This window comes from Atractosteus spatula, chromosome 10, assembly GCF_055471065.1.
Source record: "Atractosteus spatula isolate fAtrSpa1 chromosome 10, fAtrSpa1.hap1, whole genome shotgun sequence".
Taxonomy (NCBI): domain Eukaryota; kingdom Metazoa; phylum Chordata; class Actinopteri; order Semionotiformes; family Lepisosteidae; genus Atractosteus; species Atractosteus spatula.
This window is the reverse complement of record NC_142715.1, coordinates 16420388-16447300: the sequence shown is the minus strand read 5'-3', so window position 1 is coordinate 16447300 and position 26913 is coordinate 16420388. Positions and strand designations below refer to the sequence as shown.

Below are 26913 nucleotides of genomic sequence, written 5' to 3'. Positions count from 1 at the left end.
AGTAGGACAATACACATTGATTAGCCGCAGGTCAACGGTCCCCCATTCCACATCCACACACAGCAACCTGCCATCTATGACCCTCTGAATACTTTTCAATTTGAAAGCCCATCCTTTGAAAAGAATGGCCACGCCAGAGGCTCTGTTGTTATTGTCCCCTGACCAAACAGAAGGCCCTTTATCCCACCTATCTTCAAAGCTTTTATACCTCTCTTGATAGGCTAAAGCACACTCCTGCAACATCAACACATCTCCCTCTCTCTGCTGGAGGTAATCAAAGACAGACTGACATTTAACTCTGTCATTGATACCTCTGGTGTTAAGAGAAATAATGTTTAGAGCCATATTACATAAGAAAGTGGATCCAGTCTTTACAAAACACATTTCTCTTCTGTCTCACCTGTTACCTTCTTCTTTTTCTTTTTCTTCTTACCAATTTCCTGCCAGCCATCCTCTGAATGAGCCTTCATCAGGGTGGCAGCAGTAAAAGCGTTCACGGAGTCCATTTCAAGGAAGGGGGTAGAGGGAGGGGTGGAGGGGTTCCAGCTGTCCCCATCGCCATGCTCTCCTTCCTCCTCGCTCGGGGAGAAAACAGAGTCATTTTTCCTTTTCCTCACGTCCAGCTCCTGGGAGCACTGAGGGGAAAGGGGTGCAGCCGATGCACCAGTCTCCTCTTCCCCCTCACCCACCAGCTGCTGCAGATCCTCCGTGATGGACTGGATGGAGGAGAGGAGGGCATCTGTAGCACTTGCAGAGTCTGAGAAATGCAGCTCCGCTGAATCCTGGGTATCCTCGCTGGACCCGCTCCACCGGGGGGCCCCACACTGGCCCTCGTTCTGAGGAGCAGGAGTGGGGGAGGGGTCCTCGCCGTTCTCGGGGGTTTTCAAACCCTCGTGCTTGTCTGGTGTAGTCTGGGGTTGTGGGGGCATAGTGGATTTCTCTTCCACCAGCCCCGGAGCCACAGCAGGACTGATCCTGGCTGGAGGCTGAGAGTCTTTGTCCAACAAGGGTTCTTTGTTTGACTTGTTGTTTGCTTTGGCTTTTCGGGCCGGTTTGGCTGAAACAAGCACTGCCTCATCCTTTCTCATTCTGAGTTTATTGGCGTAGGCGTGAGGGCAGTTCTTAAAAACGTGTCCTTCCGAGCCACATAAATTGCACTTTGGCAGCATTGAACAGTCAGAGGCTAAATGTCCCTGTTTGCCACAGGTCTTGCAGCATTTCACAGTGCAGGACGATGCCAGGTGTCCCACAGCACCACAGCGCCGACACACCTTTGGTTGTCCCACATAAAAAACATAGCCATTGCAGGCGCCCAGCCGGATTGTAGAGGGCAGGTGCCTTAAGCCTCCATTTACATTGTCCTGTAGCAAGCGAACCTCGAATTTCCTTGCTCCTGTTTTTATACCGTCAACATCTCTAACCTCAGTTCCATGGTGGACGGTGCAGTACTGGTTAAGCCAGGTGTGAATGTCCTCCGTCTTTGCCAGTTCCGAGAACATAACAACATGCACGGTTTTCCTCTCTCTCTGTGTCAAAGGCTGCAAGTTGATCTTCTCAATAGCAGGAACTTTCCCTCTTTTTGCCTCAAACACATCCACACATTGTTCAAACAGAGGATAGGTAGCAAATACAACCTCAAATGCTTTCTGACCTGGGAGAGCGAAGATGAAATCCAAGTGCCGAGGTTCAAAGCCAAGTTCCTTCTGCAACACTTTTCTGCTGAACTGCATACGATCCATGAAGAGGTCATCCAAAAGCTCAAAACGCACAGCATTCTTGCGGGATCCAAAAGTTGCCATTTTGTAAACTGCAAAACAAACACTGCTTCCACAAAATAAGAAAACAATCCAACAACTCCACCTACAGGCTGATCAAGGTATCTCCCCTGCCAGGTAAGTATGAGCTGTACAAGCCCCTGCAAGCGGCCCGCACCTGCAGCACAAAGCTCGCAGCCTAGGCCAGCTCCTCGCCCCGCACACCACCGCCTCCTGCTGGGCCCACTCTTTCGCACACTCACACGCCACACTAACACTCAAAAGGGTGGGCAAAACGAGAAAACGAGCGCGCCGTTTCCTACACATCTGCAGTCGCCAATGCGCATTCGCAGCATGTCCCGGGACGCAATTCGGCCTCATTTCCATAACACCAGACCGGCAGATCGCTATGCAAGCTCGCGTCATGCGCCTGCCACACACCGAACAAACACCGGAGCCTTTTCAGCAATTTCCAAAAAACGGGCCTGCTCGCCTGCCCACAAGGGTCCGTCTCTTACCCGCTCTCCAGAGCCTGCAGCCTTCTGTGCTATTCTCTCGGCACCGCTGCAGCGCACACAACTCCTGCAGCGCGGGGAGAAAGTTTCCACGCTCCGCCGCAGGGAAGGCTCGCTCCGTGTGCACACGTCCTTTCAATGCCAGTTCAACAAGTGCTCCGCATTAGCAGCGTCGGGGATCCGGCATGTCGCACCTCACCTCACCTCGCACAGCCCCCTCCTTGAATGTCTGGCGCTGGGCATGCCCCGCTCTCCTCCACCTTATCTTATCGCATGTGACCACCGACAATGGCCACAATGCCGGGGAATGGCACCTGTAAAGTGTTAATTGGGGCACAGGAACAGCCCGTCTCGTCTCGGGGGCCGGCTTCAAAGACAATACAGCAAACACAGCGAGGCGGGGGAAGTAGACGACACGACACATGCAGGTACATTCAGCTCCGGCGGGAACGAGTCATTTGTCGGTCTTTTCAAGTGCTGGGAGCCGAGTAATCCTTTGCTTGTATCGTTTCTCCCCGGTGACTAGATCTCACCCTGCGACTCTCGACTGGGCTCACCCACGGCAGCCCAGCAGGTGTGAGCCTAGCCGGCACCCGGATGGGAGATTCCCCCCGGAAAAGCTCAGGTTGCTGCTGCTCCTGCAAGAGGTGTGACTGGGACCAGTAGGGAGCGCTCACCCTGCTGTCTGTGTGGCTTTCTTATGCCCCAGCATCCTGATGGCGACACTCTGCTGCACAAACAGGCGCCGTCCTTCGGGGGAGGCGTAAAACCGAGGTCCCGACCCTCCTTGGCCATTAAGAAATCCCAGGGCGTCTCTCAAAAAGACACGCCGGGGGTGTCACTCTGGTGTTAGTGTTCCCCTTTACCAATCAGTCGGGGTCTCCTCCTAATCCCCGTCTCATATGTAACAATCAATGACGAGGCCCCCCTGTCCCGCGATATTGTACTTGTCTCCTGGCCGCTGGCTGGTGCCGTGAGATTTAGTACTCACGCAAGAGACCAGGGGCAGAGCGCGAACGCGGTCCCCCGCCCCCACAAAGTGTGCGCTCCAGGTTCCCTCTCGGGGCTCTGCAACACAGCGGAAAGGCAGCGAGAAGGAGCCTCTTGCTCTGACGCCGCAAGGCCACAAGAGGGCGGAGGCGCCGCGCGCCCGGCCGACGTGTTGGACTGGTGCGCTTTATGTGCTGAAATAAGCACGCGACAGCCCAGAAATGTTTTGAGTGCTGTGCACTGGAGGTTTTTGTCTTGTGAAGACTTGCCTTGTGCTCCTCCGAGCAGTTTGTTTGTTCTCCTCCAGTGCGGGACAAGCCAACACAAGGGAGCACATTCGCCAACATCCAGGTAAGCAATGCGATTTGGAAAGAAGCTCCTTTCCAAAGAGTTGCACACGAACGATCCTTCAGTCCCACTCGGGGGGCACGGAGCCCCAGCCACACACAGCTTCAAGTAGCAAGTCAAACGGCATGGCTTGTGCTTGCGGCCACACCACCCTGAATGTTCCCGATCTTGTCTGATTTCAGAAGCTAAGCAGGTTTGGGCCTGGTTAGTACTTGGATGGGATTCCGCCTGGGAATACCAGGTGCTGAAAGCTTTTGCTCTCTCGGCCAGCAGGGGTCGCCGTTGGTACCGTAGGCTTTGGGAGGAAAACCTGGAGGATGGAAAGATGATCTATAGCCTCATCTCTAGAGATGTTTTGTTGCTATGGCATGTGTGTGACCCATATTAAAAAAACCCGTTTGTAAAACAAATATCGAAGCTGCCTCTAAATCTGCAAATGAAGTAGAGCTGATAAACCACTTGTTTTTCGTATAACTATACATATATTCATTTATTACTGATTTCATTCATTGAGCACGGATACAATAGAGGTACAGCCATTCACTGTTTGACATGTCTGCACTGGTACAGAACCTAGCAATCAGAAAACGGGTGAAACTGTCTTGAGAATTAGCATACAGTACCGAGGCCCCCATGACCAAATAAAGGCTAACCTCGATAATCAGCCTAAATAATGCAGACTACAGCAAAATGACTGACTTTGAAAAGGGAATGAATGTCCGGAAGGAGTAGCGTAACCAGCTTGAAATGCTTCTCCGGACCTCTAACTAAAAGAAACCGGGAACCAGCAGTGGCATCGACTCCTTTCAAACTGGGATCCTATCGCAGCTCGTGGGGTCATAACTCTTCCGTATCTGATATTGGACCAAGCACATCAGGGGAGAGCGCGAACGCAGTCCCCCACTACCAGAAATTATGCAGTCGAGATTCCCACATTTGGGGAATTCGCAGGGGTCAGCACAGCCGGAGTGCAATGGCCGAGCCTCGCTCTGGGTGAACCGATTCAATTTCGATTTTTAAGAACTTTATTTTCTTTTCACAAAAAAATACAGGACATCACAAATTAGAAAGCTTTACATTAATATACATACTTAAAACAGTATAAATGATCACATCTCATTACATTTTGACACGGTACCAGTTACATAGCAACAATTTCTTTTTTTCTGGTGCAAATCACATTCTTTACTTAAACATGATAATGTTTTTCACAGTCTCTTGAGATATTGACCTATGCTCTCTATTTCTCACAGATTTTCTGCTTCCTCCCTCCCTTCTCTCCACAGATCTCTGAGGTAATAGTTCTCTCGGGTGATGAACAGGGCCAGGCTACCTGCTGCCTTGACTGGGACCTCGATGTCTTTGAACAGCCCCATGTTCCTCACTCTCCACAGGGCGTCTTTCCCACTGTTCACCACGGCCAAGATCCTGTCAAACACGTCAGGAGGAAGTTTGACAGGAGAGATGCCGAATATGACGAAAGCAGCGGTCAGGGTAAATTGGGGCGAGAGAGCTTGCAACCAATCTTCAAACTGTGCCCAGAAGGCCTTAGCAAAAAAGCAGGACCACAGGAGATGGGTCACAGTCTCCTCCTCGCCGCAGCCCAACCCTAACGCAGCGAGGGCTGGGGGTGAGGCCCCTACGGTACAAGAAAGTTCGTACCGGTAAGCACTGGTGGACGACACTCCAGGCTAAATTTCTGTGAATGTTGCACAGAAACTTAGAGAATGTGTGTTTCCACACCTTCCTTGTTTGGGCTGATGTTAAAATGCCCACAGGGGTCTGCCTATTCTTCTGCGGTGCAACGAAATCTTCCAGTTTTTGGACGCTGACATCTCGGAGGGGAATATGGCCAATTGGGTGAGATCTTAGAAAACTTTTAACTGTCCCATAAATTGCAGGGCATGTGTGTCAGAGAGTGGGACATCCAGCTTGGGTCTGACACCCCACACTCTGAACACCTCCCTACCTACCCAGAGCCTGGCAAAACATTTCCAGGTACGTGCTGCAGGCGCTGTTGCAAAGCCTCTCAGCACAGAGGCCAGGAAAATGCACAGCAGCTTCATGGCAATATCTGGGACAGACTTCCCCCCTAAGAGTAGCAGCCTGTACATTATTTCCCTTCTGAGTCTTTCCTGCTTCCCACCCCATAGAAAATGAAACATCCATCTCCTCAGCACCACTGCAACACGGTGTGGGATTGGGAAGGTAGAAGGCAGAAAATTCAAGACAGGCAAGAGCTCGGCTTTGATGACCAGTACCTTCCCTGTCATGGTGAGGTCTCGGTCCTTCCATTGCATCAGTTTTTTGTTTAAGATTGGCAATTTGTTCTGTCAATTTACTGTTCCCATCTCTTCTCCAAAATACACCCCCAGGACCTTAATTCTCTTCTCTTGCAGCCTGAGATCATGCCCTTCTTTTGGCTCCCTCCAGTTCTGATAAAAAATCTCACTCTTAGATTTGTTAGTTTTTGCAGAGGAAGCCAAAGAGAAACGATCACAGCACTTCAGAGCTCTGCTAATTGAGACATTGTCAGAGAGGAGCAGGGTGACGTCATCCATTTATAGAGATGTCTTTACCTCTCCCCCCCCACTTCCAGGCATTGGTATCCCATTAATGGCCTGATCCTGGCGCAAGGCACAGGCTAAGGGCTCCATAGCCAAAACAAATAAAAAGGGGGATAATGGGCAGCCTTGCCTCACCCTTGAATAGACTTCAAAGGGGCGTGATCTATTGCCATTAACCATTACTCTGCTGTTGCTATCTGTGTACAGCAGGTTAATCCACTTTCTCATGATGGGGCCAAACTTCATGTGCTCAAGTACCGATGTTAAGTACTGCCGGTTTAGGCGGTCAAAGGCCTTTTCTAGGTCTACACCTAAAATGCACAGAGGGAGGGAGCGATCCTCTGAGTACAGGCAGACATCCCTCAACAAGGCCAGGTTGTCGCTCATCAGGCGTCCTGCTATCCCACAAGTCTGTTCTTTCTCTACCAGTGAGGTCACTACATTTTGTAGGTACAGGAAAAGGGCTTTGGACAGGATCTTAGTGTCCACGCCTAACAGGCTGAGGGGTCTCCAGTTCTTTATGTCATTCTTTGCTCCTTTCTTAAACAAGAGAGAGATAGTGCCTTCTCTTAAGGAGTCAGGCAGCAATTCTGTCTTATAGCTTTCCTCGAAAAGGAGCATTAGCAGATCCTGAAGCAGATCCCAAAAGGTGCAATAAAATTCCTTAGGGAGCCCGTCAGCACCCGGAGTTTTCCCCTTCTGTAAGCTCTCCATAGCCTGTCTCAGCTCTTCTACTGTCAAATCCCTCTCAAGTACTTCCCTATCTTCTTCACTCAAATAGTTTTCTAGCTTTGAGGTAAAAAAATGAATTTCTTCATCCTTTACCTCTGTACAGTCTTAAGTAGAAGGCCTCGATGCAGGAGAGGATAGCACTCGGCTCTGTTCTCTCTCTTCCCTCCTCATCAACTACACTTTCCATGACAGACTTGGAGCCTACCACTTTCCTGAAAAAGAAGCGAGTACACTTCTCATTTTCTTCCAAGAACTGCACTCAGCTTCTTAACAGCACTCCTCGACTACTTTCTTCTGCTATGCTCCGGATGTCCTTTTTTAAAAGGGTGATATCCTCGAGCTCATTGAAGCCACTGTGCAGCATCGTGTAGAGACGCTGCAGCTGCCTCTGTTTCCTGGCTAGCACTCCTCTCCGTCTGGCAGCCTTCCTTCCCTCAGCCATGAAAAAGGCCTTTGTCCTCACCTTCACCTCCTCCTACTGACCCATACAGACACTGCAAGGACAGCCACTGTGATAGTTTCTCCTTGTAGCGGGATACTACCCCCTCGTTCTCTAGCAGCTTTGTGTTGAGTTTCCAGAGGCCTGGGCCAAAGACAGTCCCGCCCTGGAGTTCCACTCTTCATCCTAAAGCTTTCTTGATCTGAGAAGAAGACAGGCTGAAGAGTGACCCCAACAACTTTCACTCTCTCTGAGACAAAGCAATAGTCAATTCTGGAGCTGCTATTCCTCCCTGACCATGTATATCCTGCTGTTGTGGGATATATACATCTATATGTGTCTGAGAGTTTAAAGTCTTGAACTAAGTTTTGCAGGGCCAGTGAGCTGGAATCCAATTTTATCGGCCTTTTGGCTAAGATCAAGTTCAAGTGGCATGCCCGCAGTTCCTGTCTTTCCAAAGTTCGAGAAGGCGATCGAAGATCCTGAAGAGTGCTTGAGCTGGTATCGCCCTAGGTTGAGCCTAGGGGGTTAAGGCCAAGCAGCAGCTGAGCTGGGTGGAATCCGGCAGCAACGTTCTCTCTCTCTGCTCTCTCCTCTCCCCTCCCCCTTTCTCTTGCTCTGCCTCCTTGGCCTCTTGGCTGGGAGTAGGTACTCGTGGCCTGCCCGCAGTGCTTGTTTTCTTCCTCGAGACTCGGAAGCGCTATCCGCTCCCTCTCTCTCTCTCTCTGCCTCCTTGGCCTCTTGGCAGGGAGTAGGTTCTCGTGGCCTGCCCGCAGTGCTTGTTTTCTTCCTCGAGACTCGGAAGCACTATCCGCTCCCTCTCTCTCTCTCCTCCTGCGCCTGCACCTAGCTGGGCTTTGCCCACAAGGACACAAGGACGCTGCTCCTTTAGCAGCTAAACCCTCCTCTCCACAGGACCTTGCTCTCTCTCTTTCTCTCCTTTTTTCTTTTTTCTCCTTTCCAGATGGCAGACAAGAAGACACTGATCCGGTTCCACTGGACCAAGAAAACAGAGACGATGCCAACTGCAAAATCCTTTTTCATTACCTTCCTGAGAGGGATCCTGCAGTTGGTGGCCGGAGATCTCTACTGCCTGCAAGACAACAAGGCAGAGAGATACATGGAGGCCTACATGGCCACGGACGCCTCATATGAAAAGGCAACGTAAATGATCAGAGAAAAAGGTAAGCACCCCGGTTACTCTGAATTCAGGCCGGAGCCTATGAGGAAGACAAACCAGAGGACCATCACAGTCCTCAGATACAACCCCTACGTACCAATGGAACTGGTAACAGCGTACCTAGGGAGGTATGTAACTGTGGTGGGCAAACCGACGGAGATCAGGGACAGTTGCGGCGTCTGGTACGGCAAACGCCAGTACCAAGTCCTCCTAAAAGAGGACCCAGAGGGCGTCGACGGTTTCCAGCACCCCCCGGCCCGCTTCAACATCGGAGCCGACAGGGGGTACCTTTACTACCCCAGGACGCCACAAGGAGAACACGTGTGACATCGTCAGATGTCACAACTGTAACAAAGAGGGGCACCTGGCAAAAACCTGCAGGGCAGCCAAAAAGTGCAACGGATGCGGCGCCGAGGGACACCTCCTTCACCAATGCAAGGTAAGCAAACCTTCGTTTGCCCAGGTGGTGGAAGCCGGCCGGCAGAAACCGGTCTCAAGACAAAGGGAGAGAGGTGAGAACAAAGAACCCGCACCTCCCCCGCAGAGAACCGAAACTGCCGAGGCCACACCCCCAGCCGCACCAGTGCCACAAGATGGCTGCCAGGACGACGGACAAAATGGCTGACCGGAGAAAGGGCCCTAATAACTCCCAGCAAGAAGGGAAAGAGAAAGCGGGAGAAGAGATGCAGGGCGGATCCACCTTCGGAAGGACAAAAGAAAAGAGTGGTAAGGGAGAACCGTTTCCTCGTCCTAGAGGAAACTGAACTTTCTTCCCCCGAGGCCCAGGAACAATTGGAGGAGGCAGCCCAGGAAATGGAAACCCTCCCCCCTGAGGCCCACAGACTACAGGAAGTGACAGCCCAGGAAACAAAACCCCCCTCCCCCGAGTCCCAAGGACAACAGGAGGAGGCAGCCCAGGAAGAGGTAACCCCCTTCCCCGAGGCCCAGGGACAACAGGAAGAGGCAGCCCAGGAAGTCGGAACCCCCTCCCCCAAGGCCCATGAACAACACGAAGAGGCAGCCCAGGAAGTGGAGCCCCCCTCTCCCAAGGCCCAGGAGCAACTGGAGGTCCCCGAAACTCCTGGAGAAAGGGAAGAAAAAAGCCTTCCTGAAGCGGTGGTGGAGAGTATCCTCAAGGAAGACAAGGATTACTTTGAAGCCACCCTGGAGCCGGGACTGATGGTAGGGCTGGACCTGTCCAGCATGTTTACCTTTCAGTCCCCAGCGAGACCTGGAGGGAGCCCAGCATATTCCCCCCAGGACCCGAACGAGAGGAGTTACCTCTAGGCTAAACAGTGCCCAGATGCAGACTCCCAAATTTTCCACTGTAAGCACAAAGAGAGGAGGTTCAACTTTCACTTGTTTAATCATGATTGTGAAACTTACCTTTCTAACAACTAACGTGAGAGGGCTAATAGACCCGTTGAAAAGACGGGGAGTCTTTCATGATCTGGCCTCAAAGTCTCTCAGTTTGTTTCTTACAGGAGGTCCACCTGAAGGATGAAAGCGACAAGCTGACATTCACCAGGGAATGGACGAAGGGAGAATCATGCTGGAGCGTAGGAGGGGTCCACTCTTCCGGAGTGGGAATCCTCCTCGGAAACCCAGAGATGACGCTGGTTTCCTCCTTCTCGGTGGTGCAGGGCTGGATCCTGGTCGCAGACATCGACTGGAGGGGGCAGAAGTTGAGAGCAATTAATGTCTATGCTCCAACAGAACCCTCTATCCTGAAGGAAGTGTTTGCTGACCTGGCCAGCTGCTGCACCACCAACAGACAGGTGGTGCTCGGCGGGGACTTCAACGTCGACCGGGAGAAGGGGAGCGACGCTAACACCGCTGGTTCCGCCTTTGCCTCTTCCAGACATCTTCTAGTTATCAGCTGTGAACACGACACACACTGCTCATCTTTGATGTATAATAGACATCTTTCTTTGATGTCTATTATACATCAAAGAAAGATTTTTATAGGTGTAGAAACTAGTAAATAAAGCCAATGATTTGTTTTAGAAATGTATTCATAAAATATACAATTATTCACACCTGAACACCTGAAGTTCAAATTATACATTATATACAATATTGTATTCATTTGAATTGTATTCAAATGTCTAATCATCATAAAAAACACAACTAGTAAACTTCAGTTACAAATTCTAGTAACATGGCAATATATATAGTAATGACAAACACAAACTAATTACATGAACACTCTAATATTTAACTCAAAACCACATTTCGATTCAAATACAAATTTTTAAAATTTACAACTTCTTTATTTCCACGAAAATATTATTAATGTAGCATAAACGCTACTTTCTAATAAAGACAGAAAGAAACTGTTTGTTTTGTGCCTACTGGTGATCCTCCTCTCGATACTAATGAAATGTTTAATATGATCCCTCGAGAAAAAAAAGGAATCAATTTCCGCCTGGAATGATTGATGCCCCATCAAACATTTTGTAATATCCCTGGAAGTTTATACAGTAGAATTCTGGTTCGTGGCTTAAATTCAAGGTAAATGAGACTAAGGAAACAAGTTGGAAACTTAATGTCGAAGTGGGATTTAAATCACCCATTTCACATTTTACTTCATTGGGCAGTATGTGCCAGAGAGCAATCCTGCAGTATCCCTTCAATAGCTCAGTTGGTAGAGTGGGGGACTGTAGGGGGGTCAGCAGGGAATCCTTAGGTCGCTGGTTTGATTCCAGCTCGAAGGAAGGTGCTTTTCGTGTACTTTAATCAAAGAGTTAAAAAAGCGAATCTGTTTTATTCAGACATTGATCAAAAGCTCAATAATCGACGAAGCAAAGGCTCCTGTTCCGAATTCAGCCCACGTCTGATTGTCTTGTTTTGGCCAAGATCTGATCTTTGAATTAAGGGACTACACTGTCTGCTTTGTAATTAAAAAATACATACAAATGTCAAGTTTTTTGTAGATATAAAGGTGTTCTCTGTTTTCAAAGGATAGTTACTTAATTGGCATAATGATTTGGTATTGATTTTGTATCGTTGTATTATAAAGTTTGTGCTTTCTGTGTTTTTATCGTATTGTGAACTTATTTTTTAAACAAATGCTTACAAAGGCAAACACGGCACACATCTGTTTATACCAGCGGTGAATTGTACATTTTAATTAAGTATAAGCTACTGTGCATTTCTGGGAGTATAACAGGTTCAATATAAAGTGGCAAAAATATAAAAGGGGAAAATACCCCAGACTGCATGTAAAGCCCTCGTTGTGACTGTTTTAGATAAAATGGCATACTATGCGCGAAATGTTGCAGAAACACAATCTGATATTTTGATACAGGTAGGCCAGTGCTTCCAAAGCATGCAGGTGTAGAACAGGACTTAATGCATTTTTATACAAAAATTTGTATTCTATATTCTGGTCGCTTGCAGATTAGAATGGCATATATTTAGCAATAATATTATTTATGGTACCTGAAAGTTTCAGGTTGTTGCACAAAGCTAAGGTATCCGTATACGTGATCTGACAACTGGAATCAATTTCCTGTCGTTATTTTTAAGTTGAGGCCCAGGATCCAAATCTTCAGTTCTGATTTTTTAAAGTGATATCTTTCCTTCCTGTCGTGGAAGTCACACAATGTGAGCAATTGTTTTTTTTACGTTGCGATCCAAAGAGCCTCAGACGCACAGTCTAACAGTAACCAAACCAGAATGGATTCTGCTGGGAGCCGGGCTGAGCTCATTCTCACTCCCTGTGCTGAAAACAGAATTATTTCTTCCCCGAACATCGTCTACAGATCACTTGTGCGCTTTTAACCTTCTCGCAGCTACGGGCGAGACTGACGCTCATGATATGAAGGCACCCGCTGGCACACATTCTCTAACTCTCACAATCGCGACAGACATCGCTTTTTAAAAAAAAAGTAGATATAGCCCTGAAAAAAGCATTAGCTTTATCAGTTTTTACATTAACCTATTTTGAATCAAAGTTTGATTTTTTTATTGCATTTTACATTATAATTATAATAATCATTATTGCTTACACTTATATAGCGCTGTTCTGGATACTCCACTCAATGCGCTTTACAGGTAATGGGGACTCCCCTCCACCACCACCATTCTCCTGAATGATCACAGAGAGTCAGGACCTCGGTTTTAAGTCTCAGCCGAAGGACGGCACCTGTTTACAGTTTAGTGTCCCCGTCATTGTACTGGGGTATTAGGACCCGCATGGACCGCAGGGTGTGCGCCCAGCGACAAAAACCAGACGTGTGTCGGGCTCGGCTGCGAGCAGGACAATGACGTCACGGGGACAAAGTAGAGGAAATCAAAACGGTTCTATAAAAGACCTGTGTCAGCTGTTGGTTTGCACTCTGGACTCTAAATCCTCCGATCTGATTTTAAATCTCTCTAATACCTGAGCTGCGGCTTCTTCCGAGTATTTATTCGTATACTTATTATGTGTAAGTGTATAGATGAAACCTTTCATATATTGTTCAGTTTAAATCAAAATGCTTTACTAATACAAGAGAGAAGTATAGTATGAAGGATGTGACAAATGTATGATTTCTTGGAACAAAACGGTTTTTATTTGCGTTCGAAATGAAGCAGAATTTTAGCGCGACACAAACCCTTTGTCTTTTTTAGAGTGATTTTTAAACAGACAAAAATGTAGAAAACGTGTTTTTTTAGTCCTACAATAGCAGGGTCAGTGACGTAATGAATAACGCGTCAGGCCTCGCGTCAGAAAATTATAGGTTCGACTGCCGTCTGGCTTGTTGAGTTTATACCACTTCCATTGTTGTCTGCAGCCTCATGCGAATTTCGACAACTTACCCAAAACACTGTACTGTCTGGAGATCAGCTCCAGCTCTGAACTCAATTGCAATGAAAAACCATGCGTAACAAAACTGGAGAATAGCTGAACTTGTCCTCAGTTCGGTGATGAGGGTTCAGAACTGGCGTTGTTGTAATTAGCCCGAACTGCACAGGCTCTGAATCAGACCATGTCAATTAGTCTGATCAGTGTAGGACACGTTAATGTAGAATTATTAATAGGTTTATTAGTTAGTTAGTTCAGGTTTACCCACCTGAACTAATGTAGAATTATTACTTGGTCTGTCTCTTGTTTGTATATAAATGAATGTCTCTGACAACTTAATGTTAGTTTTTAATTTAGTTTTACGATGTAGGTCAGGCGTTGACATATGCAAGAGTTTACGAAATGTCTCACTCCTGATTCAACTCATGTTCTATAGAAGATTGGCGATTCCTCCTGTTTCTCGTACAACCATATCAGAACAGAAGCCCGTGTCACCCAGCTGTGATTCAAGATCGACTCGCATCTTTATCCCTTTTTTGTTCGTGATCATTATTTTCTTTAGTTATGATCAATATTGAACTTTTTCTAAATGAAATGACAATAATCAAACATGCAGGCAGATTTTTGAAAAGTATTCGGAATTGACAGGGTGCCCCTTTGGAACAGTCGTCAGGAAATGTGAGAAAATGAAAGTTATGTAAGCTCTCACACAAAGCATTGAAGATTGGAATCTGAGTGTAAAAAAGCTACCCGTCTCCCAATGATAGGCAGGGATACACACCATGACTCGAATAGACTCAGCGAACTTTAACACCTATGATATTACGAGTGCGTTGCACGTGTCGAATTTCAAGAAGGAACTACTACAACAGTTGTGGACATAATTCATTACCACCGGCAAAGTCCAATGCCGGCAACTTCTGAGAAAATAATGTTCACTCATGGAATTTGGTCTTTGAACGGCTGGCGGGAAAATTCATTTATACTCCTGTTGCACCCTCAGCTGAAACATGTTAAAATAACAACGCAGATTTGTTGGAGAACCTGACAAGAATTATTGGGTTAGCACTGTATGTATTCTGGTATATTTACTTTAATTTTAATATAAATGTAAACATGCATGCTGTATAATCTATTGTAATTTTAAAATATGTTAGCTGAGGATGCAAGGGGGGCTATTATACCTTGTGAAACACGCAAGGAACTGTAAAAAAGGCTGGTATTTGAAAAAAATTGGCGATCACAAGAAAACCACAATTTATGTGGTATTATCATCAATATCCTTCAAAATCTATGTTCAAATGAAGGATTTAAAGAAACTATGAAAAAAGCAACAGTAATAGCAGAGGATTTTGATTTTTGCTCTTCAAGTCAGTAGATAGACGTAGAGTTGCACCCCTACAAACAGCACAACGGATGAAACCCACCTCTTTCGTTATTGCTGTTTGTGCCGGTGAAAGTAGCATTTGTGCTATTGAAAGCATCTCAGAAGATGAAGGTGCAGTCACTTCCACATGTCATGATATCATTAGATCCGACGACAAGAGCTGAAGCCCCCGACATTTCCAAGCCAGCAATGTGAGGAAGTTGGGCATGGAGGAAGGTAGCGTGGCTGAGCGGTCTAAGGTGCTGGATTTTAGGCTCCAGTCTCTCTGGGGGTGTGGGTTTGAATCCCACTGCTACCAAGCAGTACGATCAGTAAAAGCGCTTTTTGTTAGGCTGCGGGAGGTGTTTAGTGATAGACTTTCTAAAAGACAGGCTGTCAGCTTAACATCAAGGCAGAAAAAATATTTTTTTTTCTCAACATAAATTCTCTTTGGCATGTTCAGCTTTATGTAGGGAACAACATCTGCCGAGATCACTTTTGAGGCAGTGCACATGATAGTGTACCGGCAAGTACATTTAATATTGGCTGTGGTGGTGAGCTGCTTTTGTCTGTGAAACTTTTAATTTTTCACGCCGAATCGTTGGCAGGGGTAAAGCTTATTAAATCTTTGAACATAGCGCTCCATCAGAAATACTTTGTTCATGGTCAAAAGAGATCAGAGGATTAACTTCATGAATTCACATAGCATACCTTAAAGGAAAGATTTAAAAGGGGAATTGATTGTGCTTCCTGATGTTGTTCCTGTGGTTTCTTTGGATACAAAGGTGAATGTTCTTTGACATTCTGCTAGAGTATCCACTGGGTGGGCTTTATCAATCAGCTCGGATAGGTCATCAGTGCTCCATCTCCGGAAAATAATCAGCACTGTCGTGTTTTCCTGTGCTGTCTTTTAAAACATATAAGATCACGCGTTTACAGATTTCTCCAAATAACAACTATACATTTTAACCCAGCGGTTATCATTCCTTCAATCCAATAGTTTTACTCCTGGTAAAAAGCAGCGAAATATATAGAGAGATGATATTCAAATATTTCAACATTCTTATTAGATTACCTGTATGGATATATCGCTCAGAATTCCTAATATGATTTTGAGTTCAGTTTTGCTTTACTACTTTCAGAGTCTTTTATTGACCTTGCTGAAGCAGAGAAGTGACATAATCACAAATGCGACCTACCTGTGCTGCTGTTTTTGGTTAATAATGATTCAAAAAAACAGCTCTTGCATTAAGAGCAAGAGCAACCAACACGCTCGTTGGTTGTGTTTGGTATTTTCCATGGTGCTCTTCCTCAGCTGCAAAGTTCTTTGCTCGCCAAATAACTCTGAGAAGGAGTCTGAATCCGTCAACAACACAGGAATTCTAAGATCGCACTGCCGTCTTGTGTACAGAGATCTGCTTTTTCCTTATAGAGTGTTTTGGTGTTTAAGAACACATATCCTACCTTGAATGCTAGTTTCAAAAGATGTTACCGGATCACAGATTTTCTTGAAAAGATTTGGGGATGCGCTTACAGGGATTCAAACCCGGCTCAATTATTTAGAAGGCACTTATACCACCAACGCACTTCTGAGAAACACCGGCACATTTCCGCAATCCTCCCTCTCACCTACAAAGTTATGAAGAGACAGACGTCCAATGAAAACTAATTTGATTCACTCAAGGCTCCGCTCTTTTGTTGTTATGTCATTTTAATTAATGTTAGCTGTGATAATGTGTCGTTTCTGTCTCTTAAAGTTTAAGTCTGCTCCTTTCTTCCTGGTTTAGAAATAATGTTCCATGATTGTTTACAAACACCACTATCAATTATTTGTTCAGCTCTAACACCTGTGTGTGTCAACAAGGCATCTCCAAAGGACATATTAAATAACATGATCCTTCCTGTTACCATTCCTGTGGTTGGAGCGTTGTTTCGCCCTTTTTCGTTCTTCTACAATATTTGCAGACAGGACTTTATCACTCGAGCTGTACAAAACAAGTCGGTCCATGAAAATCATCAGTACTGCTGTTGTTCTATGCGTAGTTTAATCAAGGTAGTTGAGTGAGGAGGTAAAAAAGCACTCCCCGTCGATAAATCAATCATCGTCGCCCATGTGACTGGATATAAACATAACGGATTCATTTTAACCAATTTCTGGAAGCTTCGATGCGGTTATTTTTCCTTCCTTATTTCTTCATTCCTATGAATTTACTCTGTAGTAGAGGAAACGCAAAAGTGGGAAACTGCAGGCATCCTTCGTTAGTGGTGGATTGTGTTCAGAGAGCATCAGCACATCTCAGTTCCGTTAATAAGTCTGTTGGGGATATACCTCAGTGGTAGAGCGCATGCTTCGCATGTATGAGGTCCCGGCATCTCCAGGTGCTTTATATTTCTGTGCTCACATTGCAATCTTCTGTTGAATGTGAACTCTTTGCTCATGTTCATAGAGAGCCAAGTTCACACAATTAAACTCAGGCACACTCGAAGTGCTACAGTGTTGCTCTGCTGTTTTAAATGTACCTCTAAAGCATTTAGTTCTGTTAACTACCAAATGATTTGAACTAATTTTATGTCATATTCAGGGAATCCAGAGGTCTTCAGACGTGTCGTGGCTGTTGAAGAAGACACCTTTTGAATCTCACCCGGGATTTCTTGAGAGATCATTCAGTGAGCGAGTCCTCCCTCTGGACTCCACACTGAGCTGAAAACTGCACGAATTCCATTGTACAACCGAGAAAAAAACTGATGGACCAAACAACGACATTTGATGATTACAAGAAATTCAAGAAACACAACAGTCCGAACACAGGTTTGAATCCCGAACGCTTAATTTAAAAGACAAAGCGAAGGATACGACCTGTAAACTCTCTTTGTGTCTTACAGTTTATGATATAAAAAATCTTACTTTCAGAATAATTTCTTGCTGCTGATAGACTATTTATTGAATTTTAACAAAATGTTTTTTAATTTTTAACAAAAAAGTGTGCACACTTATAGAACCAAGGCATTGAAAGTTTTTTTTAATTGTTGTTCCAAAAAATGTTCCATTTGTTTTCGTTCTTAATGTTGTTGATTAAAAGATCTTATTAAATGCGAAAAAATCTGAATGTGAAAAAAGGTCAAAATGCTATTGAAAAAATCAGTAATGTGAGGAAAGATGAATTGTGGGAGCCCCTTACCTCCCCATGTCATGCTGTATTTCTCACTCATTCTACTGGGAGTGGTGCTGTCGCTTCTGGATAAAGTCTGTCAGTAGACATTCCAGAAGGGTCAGGTACTGTATGACTGCGCTTCGGCACAAGAAGAGACATGTGACTTGCGAGGATCACGATAGTGTCATTCACCATCCAGAGCCCGGATAGCTCAGTCGGTAGAGCATCAGACTTTTAATCTGAGGGTCCAGGGTTCAAGTCCCTGTTCGGGCGTTTGTGTTTTCCTTAAGTGTATTGTGAATTTAATTATAAATCGTATTTTATCTTTCACTCTTCTAGCTGTACTATCGATATTTTAAAAGTTAATCACTTGTATTTTCTTTAGTGTTTCCTTTCACAAACCGAAAATGTTCAAGACTATTTTGTCACCACACTCCACGTAGATAATCACAGGAAAAGAAAAGGAAACGCAGTGAGGAGCTCACACAGTGAGTACTCTTGAATACAACAAGAGGAAAGGCACACTGTACATCTGCGGAACATCACGTCCGAGTTTACAGTGACGGCTTCTATTTCCACTGATGAATGAGACAGATTCATGAGGAGATCCTACGCACAACTAAGCGAACACATCGCTATTTTGGTCTGATGTAGAGGCTCCATTTGTGTCAGCAGTACTATAAATGTAAGTCTTATACACTTTCAGGGGCTGCATCTGTAGCGCTTCATCTAAGAAGACTGTTTTACTTTACCACACGGTTACATTCACCCACCCAATTTATTCTCAGAATACCCAATGGCTCAATAACCCTGTTTTCCCCTGGGAACCACCAGTGTACAGTCCCATTCCATTCAAAAATATAACAAATATATTAAATTAAGATATTCAATGAACAAATATATTCAATGAACTGTGTAACACAAAGCTGAAACTGTTTTTTGGGATGGCTGAGTGGTTAAGGTGTTGGACTTAAGCCCAATAAGCAAAGGTCTATGTGGGTTTAATCCCTGCTCCTGTAATTCGCTTTTGAAGTGACAGAACACTTTGAAGATTTACACTCTATTAAAATATGTATTTACTAAATTTCAGTTCTCTTCACTCCCTGGGATAACTGAACTCTCACTATCACATACTTAAGGCTTTACATGCATTAGCTGTGATACAGCTCCTAATAAAGACAGAATGAAACTGTATCAATAATAAATGACATGTTTTAAACAAACGTGTATTGATAAACTTCATTATTAGTAAAAGTGGTGTGACGGAAAAGCAAATTAAATATTACAATGATATTCCAAGCAACTGATGTGTGCCGGAACCAAATGTCATCCACTGTGGGCTTTGTAAATTGTTTAAAAATTGTAAGTGAAGTTGAGATAATTAACAATTTGTTGAATCCTGCAGTTACAGATTAAAATGTGAAGATTTTCTCTGGGTTTATCTCTGTCCGAGTGCCTGATGTGAATATGCTGAACGCAGTGTCTTTGATTTATGTACTCAAACAACCAAAGAATCCCATTCTTGTCATCCTATGGTTTGTCAAACGTGATTTTTTCAAAGTGGGTGCGATTTCGTTTAGTCTTTCGCTCTTGTACTAGAGCAGTAATGTTTCTAGACACGCATGAGCATGGTATAGCAGGCTGACAGCAGGAACACGTGGCCAAAAGCAGTGACAGTATCAGAGGTGTCTGCAGTATGTTGGATTGTGAGCAGCGATAAAATAAAATGCCGAGGAAGCAGATGTGCCTGCATTAATAAAGCTCCATCGAGCGGAAAAAGTAACAGAAGAACCAACCTAAATCCAACAGAAAGTTTCTGCAGCTGAAATCACAGGCAACACTGCCGCAAGCTTGAACTCACAACCTCAGCATGACTTCACTATGTACTGCTATATAAGTACGATGCACTGACCAACTGTGCCACTGGAGCTGCACAATGGGTTTGTTACATGTCTTAGATGTATTTATTGGAAGGTTGCAGAAATCATAAATCACTGATTTCATTATCTGCATGTTTAATATCCAGGAGAGAGAACTCCTTCAGGTTCTACAGCTCATAAGTGCACTTTAAGAAGTCTGCTTTTGTGAGATGGATCTCCGAGGTGCAGCTTTTTTCTTATTACTAAAGATACCTCTACATTGTAAACTATTTGAAGACCTAGAAAAAGGAACATGGCGTTAGTTGAAATAAGCACTGAATGGGTTAAAACCCACGCTCTTTGAATTGCTAAAGCGATGCCTTGAGGAGAATAAATCAACATACTGTATTCACACAGGTCACTCGGCCACGGACAAGAACGATCAGCTACCACCACTATTATTATCATTATTATTATTATTCAACCATTTGGGGAACAATACAGTTGAACAATCCCACTGTTCTTATGGCAAGAAAAATAACATGAGACCACTGTAAGAGGACGAGTGTTGTAATTGTTTGAACAATTGATTTCTATTTTTCCCTCTTATGGGCGACCCTGTGGTATTTCTTTTTCTCTTCGTTGTTGTGCACGGGCTAGTTCTGCAGCGATATTTGTCGCAGAAATTTCTGCGCAGCTCTGTATTAAATCTGTTCTCAACTGCAATGGACAGAAGATGACTCCAGTAGATAGCTGTGTAGTTCTGTAGGACCACACACGACACAGTGATAGTGCAGCTCTTAATGGACCGGTACACAGACCACATGAGAGGCAAGCAAAACGCTTTTAAAATTCCAAAGGCTCACCAAGTCAGAGGAACAGCAATGAACTGAAAAGATCTGTTACAGACGTCTATGTCAACCTCTTTAGAGCTATAAATGCCATTTGTTTAATTTATCTGTAGATTAACACTCCCAAGTTACAGCACTTTACAGTATATTAATGTTAATTCCGCTGGTGGACATTAGCTGGTGTTTTTTGTAACAATTTGTTTGCTCTGCTGTAAGGAATAGTAATAATAACATCACTTTATTAACCCTTTACAATTTATTGCATTAGGAATGATCTTTTTGCATACCCCAGCTTGCTCTCCATGAGACACACAGATAAGGAGAGAGCCTGGGGTCAGAGCACAGGATCTGCCATTGTATGGTGCCCTGGAGCAGTTGGGGTTAAGGGCCTTGCTCAGGAGCCCAGTGGAGTAGGATTCCTCTGCTGGCAGAGGGATTTGAATGAGCAACCTTCCAACCACAGGCGCAGATCCTTAGCCACAGAGCCACTGCTCCACCCCAAGTATGTAAAGTATAGTAAAGAATATACAGTATATAAAGCACGCAAACTTAAATGTTCAAAGTTTTCAGGCTCTTTAGCATTTTCCTTCACATATGGAAAAAGTTTGATGTGTTCTTGTCACATTTCTCCAAGTAAATAATCTACACAAGAGCGCATGTAACAGTACAGGACATACACTAAAGAATTCTCACAGCTTTCAGCTCAGTGCAGAGTCCAGAGGGAGGAATCGCTCGCTGAACGATTTCTCAGGAAATCTTGGTTGAGATTCAACAGGTGCTTCTTCAACAGCTATGACAAGTTGGAAGACTCATTGAAGTCTGAAGAGATCAGCCTCTGTGACAGAGTGTCCAGTGACACTAACTAACTGTCCTACTGTTCTCTGCTAACATAGAGGGTGAATGTTGATTTAGGTGAATGTAAGGTTTCTTTCTTGTAAAATATTTTCGAGTGTATTTTTGCTGCTGAAAATTAATCTTGTGTATTTGAATGAATTCTGATATTGTCACCTAATTCTATACATTGTTTCATCAGACTAGAACATTTAGAGGAGCTCAATTGCATTAATTAATTGCATAGTGATATTATTTCTTGCCGTTTAAATACTTCAGTCAAAACTGTAGAGAAGTTGCTCCTGTTTTCACCATTATAAGAACTGTGATGCACCAGTATTATTTACTCTCATAAAAGTATTGTAATTGTATTGTTCTGTTCCGTTACAGCCTTGAGTGACACAAATCTTCTCCTTTACTGCACTACACTTCTCCAGAGGCCAGTTCAGCACACAAGGATCCTCAGTCAAACAAACACTGCAATCATTTGATAAATGCCATTTCTCATCCTTTCTCTTAGTGTTGGTGCTACTATTGTATGCAAAGGAGGCGACTTGACAATGAAAGGTGTAATCATCTTAAAGAGAGTCTTCATGAAGGTGTGTGTCAGCAAGCTCTCCTCTGGCAATTGACCGGGCTTGTGAAGAAACCAATCTCATTCAACAACCATACAAATTGCACAGCTTAAGGCACATGAAGCACAATTCGTGGGCTAATTGACACAAAACAATGTCACTTCACATTATCCACAAAGCTGTTTTGCTTGTTGACCACCTCTTCCTACATTACAGTGAGCACATACTGTATATTTCAGTATCTTTTATTTACCTTACTATTTTACTGTCCCTTTCAACCATGTGGAGATGTATCCACAGCCAAAACCACGAAAACGTTCAAAAGACTTAATGCTCCAGGGAAGGTCTGAACACACAACCTCATTATAACTCCACTGTGCACAGCTACATGCATACCACACACTGACCAACTGACAAAAACTACTACTAGACTAATAATACTTATAATAATAGTAATACTCTCATGAAAACTAACATGATGATGATGAGTGTTAATACTCTGACACTAACACTATAAGTATCACTAATATTACATAAATACTAGCATTAAAACTAAAACTATCAGTAATGCTATCATCATTAATACTCACATAGACACTACACACACTGACAGACATGCCCACACATACACTTACAAATATAAAACTACACACTGACAGACACCACACACTCACGGACACAAACCATACACACACATTCTCAGGCATGCATTCACAGAAACAAATAGACACTATGCATACTCATAGACACACACTTATAGACACCAAACACTCAGAGACCCCACACGCTCACACATTAACAGACACAACAAGCTCACAGACACATACCTACACACTCACAGACACACAGCCCACACACACAGACACCACACACTTCCAGAAACGCACCCACACACGCACAGATACCACAAACTCACTTACCTACAGATACACTATAACACAAATATAAATACTACTAATACTACAACAGTAACACTATAATTATAATTAATATTAACATGAATATGAACATTAAAACTAAAACAATCAGTAGTGCCACTGTCATTAATACTCACATGAACACTAGCATTAAAACTACCAGTTGTAATCTCACTAATATTAACATGAAGACACTGATATTAGTATTAGTTGCTGCTCGTGACGTCACACCGCTCTCTGTGACAAATGCGAGACACTTAGACGCGTGCAGTGACGAGGCGCCTGTTGCCGTGGTTACCATTCTTATGATTTATAAACACTGGAAAAATGCATTTAAACTGTTACTTACATACATTTATGAACTTGAAATATCATTTTCTAGCTCTAGGATACAGTTACCTAAATAATAATATGAATAATCATTGTTTAATTTCGGATTGAATATTATTAACCCTAAATGCACTATGGTAATTGGTCGATACAGTCTTTATTAACTGTTTTCTAGATACTTAAACAGGGTCAAGAAAAGAATCAGTACTCACCAATCGGTGAAGTTAATCGATTTTTCTAGGGTTCTTCAGTTGAAATAATTGGTTGTCGATAGATAAGTGATCAATAACTCTTCTCCGTGAGCTCCGTGCGCCTCCCGCGCTCTCTCTCTCTGATCCCGGCGCTCTGGCTGGTGTCTGTGACGTCACAGCCCTTATTCTGATAGAGCAGAGCACGTCTCTGCTGCTTTTGTGTGTCTTTTTCATGAATGCCAGAGGTACTCGAAATGTTGCAAAAAGACAAGCGTTTTTTTTTTGTTTTGTAAAAAAGTGAGTGCTGATTTTTATTTTATACAGGAAACGCATGCATGTTGAAACACTATTTAAATTCTATAAATAACTGAGAAATAATAAAGCAAGGAAAACATGATATATGTAAAAATACAATTTGATCACATAATTTACTTCATTACCTCTGGTGGTTATATGTTTTTTTTCTGTTGTGTTTTTTTCTCTTGTACATGTTTCTTAATCTTCTGGTTGTAGTTAAATTTGTAAATTCTATACGTTTAATAAAAAAAGTTTTAAAAAATAGCGCATCTCTGCTGGAGGAGACTCCTGGTTTTCATACAAATATAACATCTCCAAAAAACTAAACCGGGCTGTGAAGAGAGGCGATTTATAACAGTTGGAGAAGGAGAGCGACAAACCGAGGAATGAAAATCATTAAACAGAAAAAAAATAGTTTACTTCACAGATTAATGCGTTACAAAGCGTACCCGTGTGGAGCAGTAGAGAACGAGCACAAGTCCCTGAAATAAGCGCTTTTAAGGGTTTTACACGAATCTTCAGAGTAAAAGAGCCAGGAGGATCAGACTCCTGATCCTGGAGGTGTATACTGGTTTTATTTCCACCAAGCTCTCACTTCTATAGGTAGTCTGATGATTTCACTTTATAACTGTAACAAGACTTCATCTAATTGTACATTTATAAGACTGTGAGACACTTGTGAGAGCAGCTGAATCCCAGGGCTGGTGTGGAATCACACACAGACAGATCTTCTTCTGTGTGATCTGAGTCCCACTGCTCAGAGCTACAGACTGGTCAACTGGTCACTATTGTAGTCATAACCATCGGTCTTTGGCTACTAATAATCAATATACTGATCAGAGTGTCAATACTGGTGTTTATTACATAAATACAAAAATAATTCCACACTCACTTGTGTTATAAAACACTTAAAAAACATGTTTGGAGGCTGATATACATTAAAGAAAGTAATACTGAAGGGCTGGAAGTCCTGGAAAGGGTTTATTGAAGTTTCTTGCTTCTGCCCTGGAACAGAGCCCACAGCTGCCAGATCAGTGACCCCTGAGCCCAGTTCACAGAGAGGAGAATCAGGAGCTCTTTTATGTCTCTAAGAGGGCTGGGAGAAAGGGGAAAAGGGGGAAATGTGACTTGAGTCCAGGCTGTTCTGTCTGATATTGTTCATGTAGCACTGATTGTCTGAATATCTTCTGGTTCTGGATTGTGAGGATAGAGAGCAGTACAGCATTGAGCTTCTGTCTGAGTGTGAGTCTGAGCTGTGAATCTGACTGAGAAGAGAATAATGATTTTTTATTATGCCTCTGAGAATTTTTCTTCTTTGCCAAGTGGTGTTACATCCCCTTCAGATACTCTGCACAGACTGCCAGAGTGAGAGAAGAGGAGAGAGAGACGGACAGATAAGAGCACACACAGCGAGAGAGACATACGTCTTGATTTACTTTGAAGCAAGTTTCAACGGTAAACGCAGACGTCACTTTGAGCACTTGGTCTTTTATAGTACAAATATCACACTGTGCTCTACATGGGCGTGTCTCCAAGATCGTTGTGAACCAAACCTTCTGCTTTCCGAGGCAACTGATTCTTTCGTCGTTAATTCCCAAATCTTCAATGAGAATCAGTGAAACGAAAACCAAGCACATGTACACACTCGCGTCCTAGCGTGAAAAAAATGATGGAAGCATTTGAGAAATAAGAAGAGTAGTCTGAACAGCTCCGGCCTATGAACTGCTCTACAAAGTGATCGCTACCTCCACACCCAGTTTATAACACTGACAATGATGCAGGAAGCACAGCAAAGTTCTAAAACCAGCGGTTTTCTCAAAAGTAAAATCTTCATCTTTTAAATATTGTCATCCATATATTTTCGTTTTTCTCTTTTTCACATTACACGCTTTCGAGAAATAGACTGTCTTGTAATGAAGGCTGCATTAGAAAATGTGTATCTAAATTAAAATCGGGTTTATGACTTGCGTTATTCAGCTTTCTTAGCGCTTGGGTCTCGATTCAGATATTGCAATGAAAGCAACAGGGGAGTAAGTTTTCCTTTTCTAAATCAAAGGTGATCTGCTCACAAGGAAGTATAAAAACTTCAGCGTTTACTTTTTGAAGACCGCAAATTGTCGAAACACTGTTGCTTCATAAGCTAATAAGTAACGTTTCTGAGCACGCATTGTATTACTAATGCTGTTATTAATACAAAAAAAGCTTAAATTCACATAATGGAATTTGGAAGGCTCAAAGTAGTCTATTCCTTGTACAACTCTACTTGCCCGCTGAGTAGAGTTTAAAGCAACGGCAGCAGATGTAGCAGTAATAACAACGGCATGGTTAGAGTGACACAATACACTCTATGAAAGAATTGCGGCTTCAGATCGTTTTGTTCTGTTGAAGCTACCTACAGGCTCTGAACTGTTGACATTGGCTGTGATCTTCTTTTTTCAGGTTTCATGAAATTCTTCACATATTTGAAATATTTCATTCGGGTTCGTCCAGTACACGGTGCAAACCGTACCTGCAGCAGAATGCTGTGGCACATTAAGCCGTTTTGTTTATCGGTTGTAAGGATTGAGGAGCATACTACAAATCGAGCAAGCGAAAAGAAAATTAAACAGGAGTCACTTTCTGGATTGCTAATCCATTGTGCTCTGCTCGTCTAGGTTCAAATCCCATCCTTGTCATGGTTAAGGCCTGAGACCTGTGTGTTTTTTCTAAACGGTGTTTGCATTTGTTTCCTCTTCTACTCTTGTACTGGAGCAGTAATATTTCTAGCGGTGGATGAACATGGTATCACAGGCTGACAGCAGGAACACGTGGCCACAAGCTGCAGTACATTGGTTTGGGGACAGCAATAACTTTCCTGTGGAGACAGGTGCGCCGGTATTAATACAGCTCTTTCGAGTGAGAAGAGTAACAAGAACTGACTTAAACTTACCAGTTATATTTAATAGCTAAAAACACAAAACCAACCTCTTCAGTGGTTGAATCTAAATTACAGATGCCAATGCTGCCATCAAGGAAAAAAAAAATCTTGAGTTATGTAGTTTTGAGACTAAATATCCGACTTTCAGTTTGAAGAGGTACAATGGATTCCAGGTCACATTCATTCTTAATTCATATATATGAGTGTGTTAATGGTTAAAACTGTGTTTACATGAGGTACAAACGGAAACCTTTTCATTCCGAGAAGAAAGTCAGTCTGTATGCATTTCTCAGCGTGCACATTGTCAGGA

At 43.7% G+C, this 26913-nt stretch overlaps 1 non-coding gene and 2 pseudogenes across 1 annotated transcript; 2 read left to right on the top strand and 1 right to left on the bottom strand.

Moving 5' to 3' along the window:
* The first annotated feature begins 3741 nt into the window (after positions 1-3741).
* On the top strand, positions 3742-3860 carry LOC148825508 (5S ribosomal RNA; annotated as a pseudogene).
* A 622-nt stretch (positions 3861-4482) lies between these two features.
* Positions 4483-4623, bottom strand: LOC148825507 (U1 spliceosomal RNA; annotated as a pseudogene).
* Positions 4624-18035: 13412 nt separating this feature from the next.
* On the top strand, positions 18036-18108 carry trnak-uuu (transfer RNA lysine (anticodon UUU)). Its single transcript has one exon. It is a non-coding gene; the product is annotated as a tRNA-Lys (tRNA).
* The last annotated feature ends 8805 nt before the right edge of the window (positions 18109-26913 follow it).